This window comes from Hibiscus syriacus, unplaced genomic scaffold, assembly GCF_006381635.1.
Source record: "Hibiscus syriacus cultivar Baekdansim isolate YM2019G1 unplaced genomic scaffold, ASM638163v2 tig00111794_pilon, whole genome shotgun sequence".
Lineage (NCBI taxonomy): Eukaryota > Viridiplantae > Streptophyta > Magnoliopsida > Malvales > Malvaceae > Hibiscus > Hibiscus syriacus.
Genome location: NW_024063180.1, coordinates 521,454 through 535,484, shown reverse-complemented (window position 1 = coordinate 535,484; position 14,031 = coordinate 521,454).

Sequence of the window (14,031 nt, the reverse complement as noted above, 5' to 3'; positions counted from 1 at the left end):
ACTAATATATTTATTTTTTTATAAAACATCATATTGATGCATGGGTGTCACGTCTTCTAATAATAAGGAAATTGAAGAAAAGAGGTACTCGATGGACTATTATGCCGACGTCTTTTCATGCAGCTCACTTGACGGATCAGAGAGATGTTTCATATAAGTTGGCTAATGGAAAAGCTAAACTTTATCCTGCGTGGTGGGAGGTCGATAAGGTTAGTATTTATTTTTTGAATATTTTAAAGGTTTTCATAAATTTTATTTGATGTGCGCAATTATTTATGATTGCAGGTGTTTATCCCTGTTTTGGAACATCATCATTGGCTTCTCATCGAGCTTCAGCTCCCATCCCTGAAGATAATGATATATGACAACATGTTGAATCACATACCATTGTCTGATTTGAGAGATATTATTACAAAGGGATGGAGTGATCATTTGGCTAAATACTTGAATGTAATTGATTATTGGACAAATTCTGGAAACAAAAAGCCAAAGAAGTTCAAAATTACAATGATCAGAGACGAGACTGCGACACAACAAACGCAGGGAACCAAAGGGGATTATGGTCCTCTCGTATGCTTGTTCTTGGAACGTTTGACGACAGGAAGTATACAGTATCTACCTCCCACAGATAGAGATAGAGCTGCAGTAGGCTTGTGGTTTCGGCATTATATGGCCAGATCGATATATGCGAGACGCTGTCTACCTGCATCCGTGTGCTGAAAGTTATACATAAACAATTGGTAAGTTTGAGCAAGTGTTGTTAACATATATACTCTTTAATTGGTTTGAAAACATTTCGTTAAGTACCTAGAGTAATTTGTTGTTTGTTGGTTTTAGATGTGTAGAAAGTGTTGTTTGAGCAAATGTTTGGTTTCTACAGGTTAATCCTGAAGTGAGCTACGTGAAATGTATTTATGCATAAACAACAGTCTAGGGTACACTTTTTTTTCTTTGTTTAATTGAATTTTACAGTGAAAGTTGATTTGTTTAATTGATGAGGAAATAAGATTTATTTTTTGATTAATTTATTTGTAAAAGTTGATTTGTAAAAGTTGATTTGTTTAATTTGATTTTGTAAATAAGAATTATTTTTTTGCTTGTTTAATTGATTTGAAAAAGTTGATTTGTTGTTTCTAAAAAATTCAATCTGCATTATGTTTGAAGGCAAAAAAGACCTGTTGAAGGTACAAATTCGCAACGCGATTTTCGGTTTGCGAATTTGACTATCGTAACGCTTATTTCGCGTTGTGAATTTGACTTTCGCGTTGATCGCAATATACAAAATCAAGGTCTATACAACATCAACCACATTCCAAGCTATAAATACAAGCTAAGGACACTTGAAGAAGCAAGAGAACAACTATCCAAAAAATCAAACACATGAGAATATACCAACATGATAACAACTGAACAGATCATATCAATGTTCAAACTCAAGTTGTAGATTTTGATTTCCTTTTGCTTGGAACCATATGAGATTTGGATTTTGATTTCCTTTTGCTTGGCACCATATGAGCTTTGGATTTTGATTTCCTTTTGCTTGGCACCATATGAGCTTTGGATTTTGATGAGCATCGGAAGCATTTCAGACTTATGATTTGTGTGGTACTCAGAAGCATTTCGGACTTATTATTTTTGTTATTATTACAAGTTGTAGCCCTCAATTATCGGGATTTTTAGTTGCCATTTGTTGCATTTCTCGTATACCACCCAGATCATATGCCCGAAACGTTTCTAACGCTTTAAAGTTGACCAAAAAATACAATGGTCAGGATTTCCCTCGCGTTTAAAGTTGAAAAAAACAATGGAAATTAGGAATAATCAATGATAACATGCATATTGGCTTGGGCTAATATTTATATTGGAGCCAAAATTTATATTGAAATTCAAACTCAAATTGAAATTTAAATTCAAACTCCAATTACATATGAAATGAATTTGAAATGCAGTGTTAAATTGAACATGAAAATTGCATAATTGATTCATATTATTCAAGTAACATGCTTTATGAACCATCAAGCTAAAAGACAATATTGATTGAGTTCAAAGATGAGTTGTGAGTTGATGGGGTTGTCACACTTGTCACATGTTGGAATAAAGTACTCACATGGAAGAGATAGATTGTTTTGTTATACACAGCCCATCTCACCTGAATGAAAATATACATACAATATAATCAAACCAAAACATACATACACAACAAATTTATACATAACAATGTTCAAATAATATACCCACAAAAACAAAATTAATCCGATGAAAAAGGGTTATTTCTAACGAAGTCCGGAACATTATTTTTCCAAATAATGTACCCATAACAATGTTCAAATAATGTACCCACAACAATGTTTAATTGATTTGTTGTTTAATTTTCAATTTGCATTATGTTGAAGATAAAAAAGACCTGTTGAAGGTAAATTTGCAACGCGAAATAAGCGTTGCGATAGTCAAATTCGCAACGCGAAAGTCAAATTCGGTTTGCGATTTCGCGTTGTGAATTTGACTATCGTGTTGCGAATTTGTCTTTCGCGTTGCGAATTTGACTATCGCAACGCTTATTTCGCATTGCAATTTGTCCTTTGCGTTGCGAATTTGACTTTCGCGTTGATCGCAACATACAACATCAAGGTATATACAACATCAAACACATTCCAAGCTATAAATACAAGATAAGGACACTTGAAGAAGCAAGAGAACAACTATCCAAGCAATCAAACACAAGAGAAAATTCCAACATGATAACAACTGAACAGATCATAGCAATGTTCAAACTCAAGTTACTAATGAATGTCTAACTGAAAATGTATGCATTCACACATAAAATACACATAATACAACGTTTACATTTAAAAATCACCTAAGTTAATAAGTCCCAAAAGGTGAAGTCGGTTGTGATTGGGATTTTGATTTTGATTGCAATTTTGATTTCCTTTTGCTTGGCACCATATAAGCTTTGGATTTTGATGAGGATCCATTTTTTGGTAGAGGAAAAGATGATTGTGATGGCACTGGTGATCCACATGTCAACCTTGTATGACCACTTTCCTTGCACCGACTACATGTCGATATCCTCTTCTCTTCACCCTTAGATGGTATACGATCGTGATTTTTTGGTCGGCCTGGTAGCCTGTTGTCCATGACTGGTGGCAAAACTGTTTGTAAGTAATCTGGTATGTCCCACTCAGAAGGATGTGAACATGGGTAGTCAATCTCGGCATAAGTCTGTCGATATACTTCTGTAGTGTAGCAATCCATAGCATATGCGCTTGAATCATCTTGGTTTAGATGAAGAGCAACTTTTATAACATGGTCACACGGATAACCAGATGTTTTCCATTTCTTACAACTACACGTCTTTGCATTTAGATCGACAAGCCCATTTAAGTTATTATCCAATACTTCAAACAAAGTGTTTGAACATGGTTCAACTCTCCAGGACGTTGACTTCACAACACGTTTCGTTATCTTTTTTTTCAGTCCATGGTGTAACACGACGTTCCAATGTTCCTGTAAATTTAAATAAATAATACTTAGTAAAATATATGATAAGTTACGAATTTAAAGAAATAATACTTGTATGGTTTTTTTTCTTGTAGTACCACTGTTGAATAGAGGCTCGAAAAAATTCCATTAACATAGTAATGGGTAATTTCCGGGAATGACGACTTAGAGCGTTGATTGATTCTGCACTATTAGACGTCATAAAACCATATATTGCTCCAAGTTGATGTACTCTTGACCATCTTTCAAACCCGACATCTTCTAGTGTTTGAGCACATTGAGGCAAAACACGTCTTAAACAATTTATATGCTTATTAAAATCCACTTCCCGATAAGCTTTTACAACCTTCTAGTATGTCCATTTGTGATTTTTTATACCAGCAGACCTTGATTTTAGATTTTTATACAAATGAACACCACAAAGTCCATGAAAAGCATATGGGAAACACCTTCTAACAGCGTTGTCAATTGAGTTTGCCCTATCGGATATGATTGTCAGATTGCTAATAGGACCTATGCAATCCCTAAGATGCCCTATAAACCATGTCCATGAATCAGAGGTCTTAGATTTGCCAACCCCGTAAGCTATTGGCAGTATCTTATTGTTAGCATCCGTGGCTACTGCTAATAAGTTTACTCCAAGGTATCGACCTTTCAAATGTGCTCCATCTACTATAATAATTGGGCGCATGCAAGTAATAAACGAACGAATCTACAAAATCATATACACAAGAAATATAATCATTTAAATGTGAAATGCATGCAACTAACAAAAATGAGTCAACAAAATTATAATTATTTACTAACCGCAGCACCAATGGCGATAAACAACAACTCAAAGCGTCCATCTCTATCTGTTTTGATATGAGTTACCGACCCAGGATTTTTTAGCTTTAAATTGTGACAATAAGCCGGCAGTTGGGCAAACGATGCTTGTGGCGACCCCCTCAACAATTCCAAGGCATAACATTTGGCTCTTCAAGCTTGAGAATATGAGATACTAATCTTGAACTGAGCATTCATGTCAGTCATAATTTCATGTCCCCGATATACCCTTCCATTCAAAAACATTAACTCAGCCAGAAAACCACACAACACCTTTTTGTTTGCCTGTCTATGGTGAGGAAAAACTTGGGTTCTTGAATATGTATGTTTATCAATAAAAGTCCTAACTTGAAACATTTTGCAATCTTTTATCCTCTTTACAATCATACGCCACGTACAGTTTTTGTCAATCATACACCTTGTTTCGAAACGATCTTTGCTTGATTTGTTAACTCTTAGTTGATAGCCATCTTCCACACATTTCGTATACAAAGCTATCTTCAAGTCTTCCTTTATATCAAAACAATCATCTTTCTTGATACGAATAACTTTTGTGTAACAATCAACTGATATCTTTACCAACTCTTCTTCCGGTATCTGAAGTAATTCTGACATATTCCAGTTATACTCCCGTTGCATTTTTCTCTTTTTCCTTTCTTTGGGGACTTTTTCTTCTTCTTTTTCTTCTTCAGGGTTATATGAATTACAGAATGGATGTTCAACATATTCATTCACAGTCGTAACTTCCTCCTCATTATCATCAACAACATCTTCCTCGGCAGCGGCTGTTTCATCATCAAAATTTGGGTATTGACCAATATCAAAATCATTACATGCAGGGTCTGTTTCTTCTTCCATCACATCATCAAAATCCGAGTATTGACCAAGATCAAAGTTTGGGTATTGACCAAGATCAAAGTTCGGGTATTGACCAAGATCAAATTTCGAATACTGACTAGTACTCATAATTTTTTCTGTTGGCTCATAATCGTCTAACTGGTCAATACGAAAACCGGAATTTGATGCTGAAAGTTGATTGGGATTTGGATTAGGAAAAGGTTGTGGGTTTTAAGATTGTGTTTGATATTGTGTTTGGTATTGGAAATGTGGTGAAACAAAATTTACTTGGTGATGAAATTGTGGTGGAACCATTAAATTTTGGGTTGAAGAACTTAGTTGATTATTACCCGCTACTGACCCAACTTCACTACTTCTAGGTTCAACAACATACAATGTAACATCATCTTCTTGCGAAACACTAATGTAAGCAATGAATCGTTCAACATCTTTATTGTCGGTTAACAAATAAACTTTACATTTTCTCAGATAAGATAGCCTAAATCCACTTAGAGGCTCTAAATTCAATTTCTTTGCAACACGTAACATTAGAGTTTCATAAGTTAACTTTTTTAATGACAATTTTAGTTGAAGATTCATGGGTAAAGGCACATATTGTAAAACACCATGAACATTCTCCCATGACCCTCCAAAACACAAATCTATCCAAACATGATCAACATTAGATGATTTCATTCTAAAAATTGTAAATTAATTTACTAAACAAACGAGCTATAAACTAGATATCATCACTAACTTAGAGAAAAACATACCTTTATTAAGTTGATAGTTGATAATTTGGGAGAGAAATTATTGAAAAATTATATAGAAATAAAATTATGTAAAAAAAATAGAGATGGGGAAGGATGTCGTTGGATATAGGAACGGATGTCGCCGGAGAGAGTGATAGATGGAGATGGAATGAGTTGCGATTTAGGGATTTAGGTTATGAGTTGTTGTTGTTGCGTTGTTATATACCCAAAACATTTGTGTTGCAAAACTAAAAACTATTGCGAAATTAAATTCGCGTTGTGAATTTGAAATTTAGTTGCGAATTTGAAATTCAGTTACGAATTTGACTTTCGCGTTGCGAATTTGACTATCGCGTTGCGAATTTGATTATCGCGTTGCGAATTTGGAAAATCGCAACGCGAATTTGGAAAATCGCAATGCGATTTACATATTCGCGTTGCGAAATTGGAAACTGGGTTGCGAAATTGGAATTCGCGTTGCGAATTTGTTGTTCATTTTGGAAAATCCAAAAAAAGTTGGTTAAATTCGTATATTATAAGGCATTTTTGGTCACTGAGGTTATTTTCTCAAAAATAAAAGATACATACTACCGTCATTGTTGGAGACTATTGGAGGTGAAAGATAAACATCAATAAAGCTAACATAAAAATAAATATAACAATGACATTACATTGACAATTGTCTTTATCACAACTCAAATAAGATTTTTTGGGAAAATTTCGAGCTTCGAGTGTTAGTTTAATCCTCGAAGTTGTTTAATTGCATATTTTTATATAGTTGGCCATTTTAACTAATAGAAATGTTAGTTTCTACTTATGTGGACGCGAGCTATTCCCACGTCAGCCAATATTACTGACATAACTAGTTAATGATGTAATATTTATTAAAAAAATATTTTAAATTCCATCAAAATCCAAAATCCAATTCCCTAGTCACTTGCCCTCTTTGACTTTTGTTAAGATCTTGCCATTACTGCTTGTTGAGTTTTCTAGGTATTTTAAACAAGGTTTAAAATAAAAATAAGTGCTTAAACTATATTTAAAATTAACTTTTGGTGCTTAAAGAATTTTTTGCTAAATATAGGTACCTAAAATTTTCTCTGTTATACTTTTAGGTGTCTATCGTTTAAAAAAAAACCGTTACTCTTAAAAAAATTTTTAACGGTATGCACCTAAAAATGTAACGGAGAAAACTTTAGGCACCTATTTTTCGTAAAAAAATCTCTATGTATTAAAACGTTTTTCGAGACATTCTTTAGTCACTTATTTTTGTATTAAGCCTTTAAACAAAATGCTCTAATTTCTTTCATTTCTCAAAATCACATATATAGCGTTTTACAAAAGACATGGAAGAATCTATTATTATGCCAACTCATTATGCCAGCTCATTTAGGTGGTTACAACCATCACCTAATATTTAACTAACATGCTTAAAGAAAAAAAAGTTCGGTTAACTCATTTAATGGTAATTCAGTTCGGTCGGCCACCTTTTTAACCGAATGAACACCCCTAGCCAATAGCACACTGATGACGAGCAAAAACACAGTTGACTCAGACTGCTCCCTCTGTCACTTTTCCCCGAATGAAATAGAAGTCCAACTCAACATGTTTCGACTGAGAGTGAAAAATTAGATTTTTGGTCATAGCTATGGCACTCATGTTGTCACTCCAGACAACAAGATGGCTAGAGCATGAGATCCCCATATCAATGAGTAACGCCTTAGGCCACACAAAATCAGTAACAATTTCAGTAATGCCATGATACTCGGCCTCAGTAGTAAATCACGAGACTGGCCGTTGACGTTTAGAGGACTAGGAAACATGATTTTCCCAAGAAAAACACAAAATACAGAGACATAATATCGATCATCAATGTTACTTGCGCAATCCGCGTAAGAGAAAGCTTTTCAGTGACGGATTTGTGAAAGACTAATCCGAAATCAAGAGTCCACTTAAGTAATGTATAATGCGCTTTACGGCTATCCAATGTTGTTCGCAAGGGGCATGCATATATTGAGTTATTTGATTCACACTAAAAGCAATAAATGGTCATATGTGATTTAAATATAGAAGTGTTCCTACAACACTTCTATAGATCTGAGCATCAAATAAAGACTACCACCATCTTTGCTCAGCTTGGGAGAGACAACCATTGGTGTTGGGGCGAAAAAGAACACCATTCATACCAGTTTTATATAGTAGCTTAAGAATAAACTTCTTTTGTCGTAAGACAAGTGTTTGATCGTATCGCTTAACTTCCGAACCCAAGAAGTAATGTAAATCCCCTAAGTCTTTTAAAGAAAACTCATGATCCAAGAGTGACACCACAAGATCTCAACATCAGTATCATCATGACCTGTGATGATAATGTCATCAACATATACTAAAACGTAAACAAACTTGTCACCCGATCGTTGAATGAACAAGGACGCATCAGCTTGTATGCCATGAAAACTAATGCTAATTAATAAGGCTAGTAACTTCGCATACCAGCTTCAAGGAGCTTGCTTGAGACCATATAATGCTTTCTCGAACATGCATACTAACTTGAAGCCATCAACAATGTATTTTTCAAATCCCGGAGTTGCACCATGAACACTTATTCATTGAGATCTCCATTAAGAAAGGCATTGTTAACGTCAACTTGTCGAAGCCGCCATTATAGCCAGTGACAAAATGACCCTCACTGTTGACGACTTGATGACAAGACTGAAAGTATCATGAAAGTTTTGACCTGGAACTTGAGCGAAACTTTTCACTACTAAGCAAGCTTTATACCTCGCAATTGAACCATCGGCATTCTTTTTAATTCGAAACAACCATGTATACTGGTGGGTGTTGAATCCAACAAATAATAATACTTGCTTTTAGAAATATAAATTGTAGTAGCGATAATCAAGGTCGAATCAACGGGGATTGGGTAGACTTATTTTAATGAAAATTAAAGAAAATAAAGGGGGTTTTGGAATTGAGAAAAAGAAAAAAAAAAGAAATTATAATCAACTAAGAATTTAGAGAGATCAATATCAAGAAAATATCCAACTAAAGGTAATTTCAGAATTGGTTCAGAGAATTGATCATAGATGCAATGATAAAATCTTTTACTTTTCACTAAATTGGTTATGGTTATTGAGAAGCTCTAACAACCTGACTCTCCTTAGTTTCTCGATAATCAAGAGAAACTCTTTGACTATTTCCCTTATTAATGAACAACCCTAGACAAGTGCTTAATATTTAATCCACCAACAGCACTATCCACTAGAAAGACCACCAATTCTAGCCAATAAATACACAAGCTTGATTCATTTAGACTAGGTTATATACCTTCATAACATAATCAAAATCAACTATGTTACTTTACCACTAATATTAGAACGTTTAAACAATTACGAATTTAAAGTTCTAAATGGCAATTTATCAACCTGATAATTAAACAACGGATCATTTGCACAATCAATCAAGACAATAATTCTTAATAAAAACAGAAGATATATAAATAGCAAAGAAGTAAAAGAACAATGAAAATTATTTAGATCTCACAATCCTTGAAGAACGGAAACTTCAATTATCCTCTAGTTGGAACAAAAGTATTTAGCCACTCATAATTGAAAAAAAACCAAAAGAAAAACTTAAAGAAAACTTAATGAAAGACTTGATAACTACTACATGCCCTAGCTCCCCTTTTATAAGGATTTTCCTACTCTAGATAAGGAAGTTTCTCTTAAAGAAAATCCCACAAAAATAGAAGTTTTAAATGCCCTCATCCTTTTCTAAAGACAAGAATAATTCAAAAGAGTCTTCCAGCCATCATTAAACTCTTTTTCCCTTGTAAATTCATAACCCTAATTTAGGATTGTACAGACTAGTAAGGCGTGCCCACGCCTTAACTGAAGACTTCTTATGCGATAGCTCAGGATGAATAAGTTGTGCCCACGCCTTATGCGAAAACCTATTATGGTCTTACTAACTTCTTAAATTCTGATTTTTCTTCCTTAATTTGGGGATTTTGTGAAGATCATGCTAATCATTAGATTTTGAACTTGTTTTATCCAAATATTCAAACTAATCCAAAAAATACAAAATATAATCAAAATCCATGATTTAAGCAATTTTAGTTATTCAAATATGAGGAAAATATCATATAATATATGTCTGATATGCATCTTATCAAATTTCCCCACACTTAAACCAATGCTTGTCCTCAAGCATATAATAGTTCAAATTCATAACTCTTCTCGACATCAATCCTTCTTCTTCATTTGTTCATCCTTCCAAAATAAAAATTATCATGCCTTAAAGACTCAAATCTGGACACAAGTAAGGAATGAGCAATTCGTAGAAGAAATTCTCATAAACCAACATATATGAATAATCACTCCGTCAATCTTTTCAAAATCAAAATGCAATGGGATGTAATACCCTCACATTGGATTCACTCAATACGCTCGAAGTGTTTAGGGTGTCAATAAACTCTCAGGCCAAAACATAGAAAATTTTTACCATAGGCTTGCTAACATATCACATCCCCACCACTAGTCAATGAATTGAATGCATAAAAACCTCATGGTCTCAAACAGGGTATAATGGGGCTTAGGTGAGGTTTGGTAGGAAAAGAATTTGAGATGTTTTTATCGAATGAGTCATACAAACTTATCCACATGGAACTCAATCTCAAATGTTCTCTTCAAGCCACGTAACTTTTTTTTTCATTGCACAATCTCTCTTTCTTTATTTCCTATGCACAATTTTGCTTCTTTTTTTTCTTTTATTTTTTTTCAATGAAAGAAATTGAAACTCGGATCACTATATTCCAACATCTTCCGATCTTCTCAAGATAATTTGAATTCTCATGTGAAGAAGCTCATACAATCCTCCAATTCAAGGTTCAAATGAGGAGAAATTAACAAAAAGGATTTAATATTTGCTTGTACCATGGTTAATTTCAAACAAAAAGGCTCAGGCTCGAAATTAGCTTTCTAAGGGTGATAATTAGGGTGGGCTCTTTACGAAAGCTAAAAGTGGTTTCACCTAAATTCCCTTATCGTTCTTGATGCATCCAATTCTAAAATGTGGTCTTCGACATATATAGCAAAGCAAGTTCTAGAAAAATTAACTATGTATGGCAATCACTCAATCAAGAAATAGAGCATGCTGAAAGTGAGTGCTCATTGGCCCAAAAACTCACAAAAATGATAAACATGTATCAAATCCCACACATTTTTCATTCAATCAATCATCAAGAGTAATCAACCAGTGTGTAGCAAATAAGAATTCAACTACTCAAGCTAATCCCCTATTATGCTTCAACTTAATTCGATAATTCACAACAATCCAAATCATGTAAGGATAAACATCGAAAGAATCTGGAATTTCGAAGAGAAAAATCACAAACAATAACTAAAGCATACTTGTTTTTTTTTCAAAAAAATTGAAGCAAAATTATGTTCAAAGCAAAACCATGTATGAAATACTCTCCCCCACACTTAATCCATACATTATCCTCAATGTATCAAAAATAGATGCTCAAAAACCATAAAAGAATAAGAGTAAAAAATGCCCCTAAAAATGTTGAGCATCAACCATGATATCTGTCACGAGCTAGGGTGAAGGCGATGTGCGTCAGCTAGGTTGATTCTCGGACTGAGCGGAGACGTGGGTCGGGTTGAGTGGAGATGATGGCTGGTGTCGCGCATTCTTATGAAGGAGCACAGAAAATAAAGAAAAGATAAGGCACGTTTATATTTAAAAAGCTTCTTTGAATCTTGTTTCCTGAACCAGAAGTGGTGCTGAGTTTAGACGTAGGCACGTCTTATACAAAAACATCTTCATGATAGTGAGAGACTTAGGAATAATTCTGCTTTTGTAAAGCGTGCCCACGGGTTACAAAAATTCATCTTCTGACCTAAAGAGGAAAACAAGATTAATTGTACTCCGAAAAATCAAGTAAATAAAATAAAATAAAATAAAATAAACGAAAATAGAAATTAAAAAAAAAAAAAAAAAAATTGGGTTGCCTCTCAAGAGCACATTTCTTTAACATCTTTGGCTAGACGTTATAGCTTCTCAATCATCCTAAGTTCGGTACTCCAAAATGGTGTGACCAACAGTATGCACCAGAAAACCTTCATAAAAAGGTTTCAAACGATGATCATTGACCTTATATATTTGACATGTATCCAAACTTTGTATTTCATCAATAGAGAATTGTTTCCTCCACCCAATAACTTCCTTGTACTCTCTAATCATTCGAATCAACTTTTCTTCTTCTAATCAAGAGAATTTGTTGGGAATGATCACCGGCATAGTTTCCTCTTCTCCTAAATATACATGCTTCAGATGATTTGGCAAAGGCTTTGTCTCCAATTTTGGTGCCTGCACAAGAGAAGGAAGAAGCTTGGTGTGAGAAAGAGGCGACTCAATATAAGATACATCATACCTCATGGGTTTGAGTGATTCTAGTTCTTGGATTGTATCTTGCAAATCAAGATCCAACACAAACTTTTTCATGATTCCCGATAATCCTTCAGAAGTGAAATTCATGTTGAGTGTATCTTTCAACTTGTCATCTTCATTTTATCAAAAGTTTCCTATGCTAAAGGGTTAATAACATCCATGACAAAAACAGAGGACACATCACTAGGAAATCTCATGGCATCATAAATATTGAATTTAATAATTTCACCATCAAATCCCATGGTAAGTGTATCATCATCTACATCAATTTTTGTCCTAGCTATTTTCAAAAATGGCCTTCCTAACAAAATTGATGTTGATTTAGAAGAATCATCTTCTTGCATATCAAGCACATAAAAATTTGCAGGAAAAACCAATTCATTAACTTGCACCAAAACATCCTCTAAAACTCTCTCGGGATATACATTAGAACTATCAGCAAGTTGAAGAATCACTCATGTTTCTTTTAAAAGACCAACATTCAGAGATGAGTAAATATAAAGAGGCATGATATTTATTGAGGCTCCTAGATCTAACATTGCTCTTTCAATCCTAACATTACCGAGTTTACAAGGGATAGTAAACATACCTGGATCTTTGCACTTGGGGGTAGTTTTTTCTGGAGGACAGCTGAAACATTCTCCCCCATACTTACCTTTTCATTACCCTTGAGCTTTCTCTTGTTGGTGCACAATTCTTTAAGAACTTTAGCATATCGAGGTACTTGTTTAATTGCATCAAGTAAATGAGTATTTACCTCAATCTTGAGAAATGTCTCAAGAATTTCTTTCTCTTTTGCTTCTTTCTTGGATTTAGCGAATCTAGAGGGAAAAGGAGGTTTTATGACAAATTCCTTCAGTTTTTCGCTTTTGAGTCTTTTAGGTTGGTCTTTCTGAGTTTGAGGAGCAACAACTTCCTTTTCAGTTTCTTCCTCTAAGGCTCTTCTATGTGCCAATGGACTAGGTTTCTTCAACTCCTTTCCACTTCTCAATGTGATTGCACTAACATTTTGCTTTGAATTAACAATGATTTGTGAAGGTAACTTACCTTGGGATTCTAACCGACTCACGGAGGATGCCAATTGACTCATTTAATTCTCCAAATTTTATATGCTTGTTATTGTCTCTTGCTGAAATTGTTGTGTATTAGTTTCAAGTGATTTGACAATTTCTTCTAGAGACATACCTGGCTTTGAAGAAGACTGCTCAAGTGGAAAATGCTGGAATTGCGATGGTCTTGGTCTATAACTAAGGTTAGGATGATCCCTCCATCTTGGATTATAGGTATTTAAGTAAGGATCATATTTCCTTTGTGGAGGATCGGGAAACCTTCCAACTGCATTGGTGTACTCATGAGAATCATCTTGAAGTGTAGGGCACAAGTCAATTGGGTGACCGATCGCAGCACATATCCCACAAGCTTTCACTTGCTGCGTTTTTCCTACAACTAGTTGTTGAACAAGGGAGGTGAGATGCGATAATTGATGTTCAATGGAGGAAGAACCTACCTCATTCACCCTTCTTGAAGATGTGTCTTGCCTAAAGCCAAATTGTGAATTGGCGGCCATGATGGAGATCAATTCCCTAGGATCGTGAGGAGTCTTATTCACTATGGCACATCCACTGGCTGCATCCATCATCTTCCTCTCCATGGGTAGAAGTCA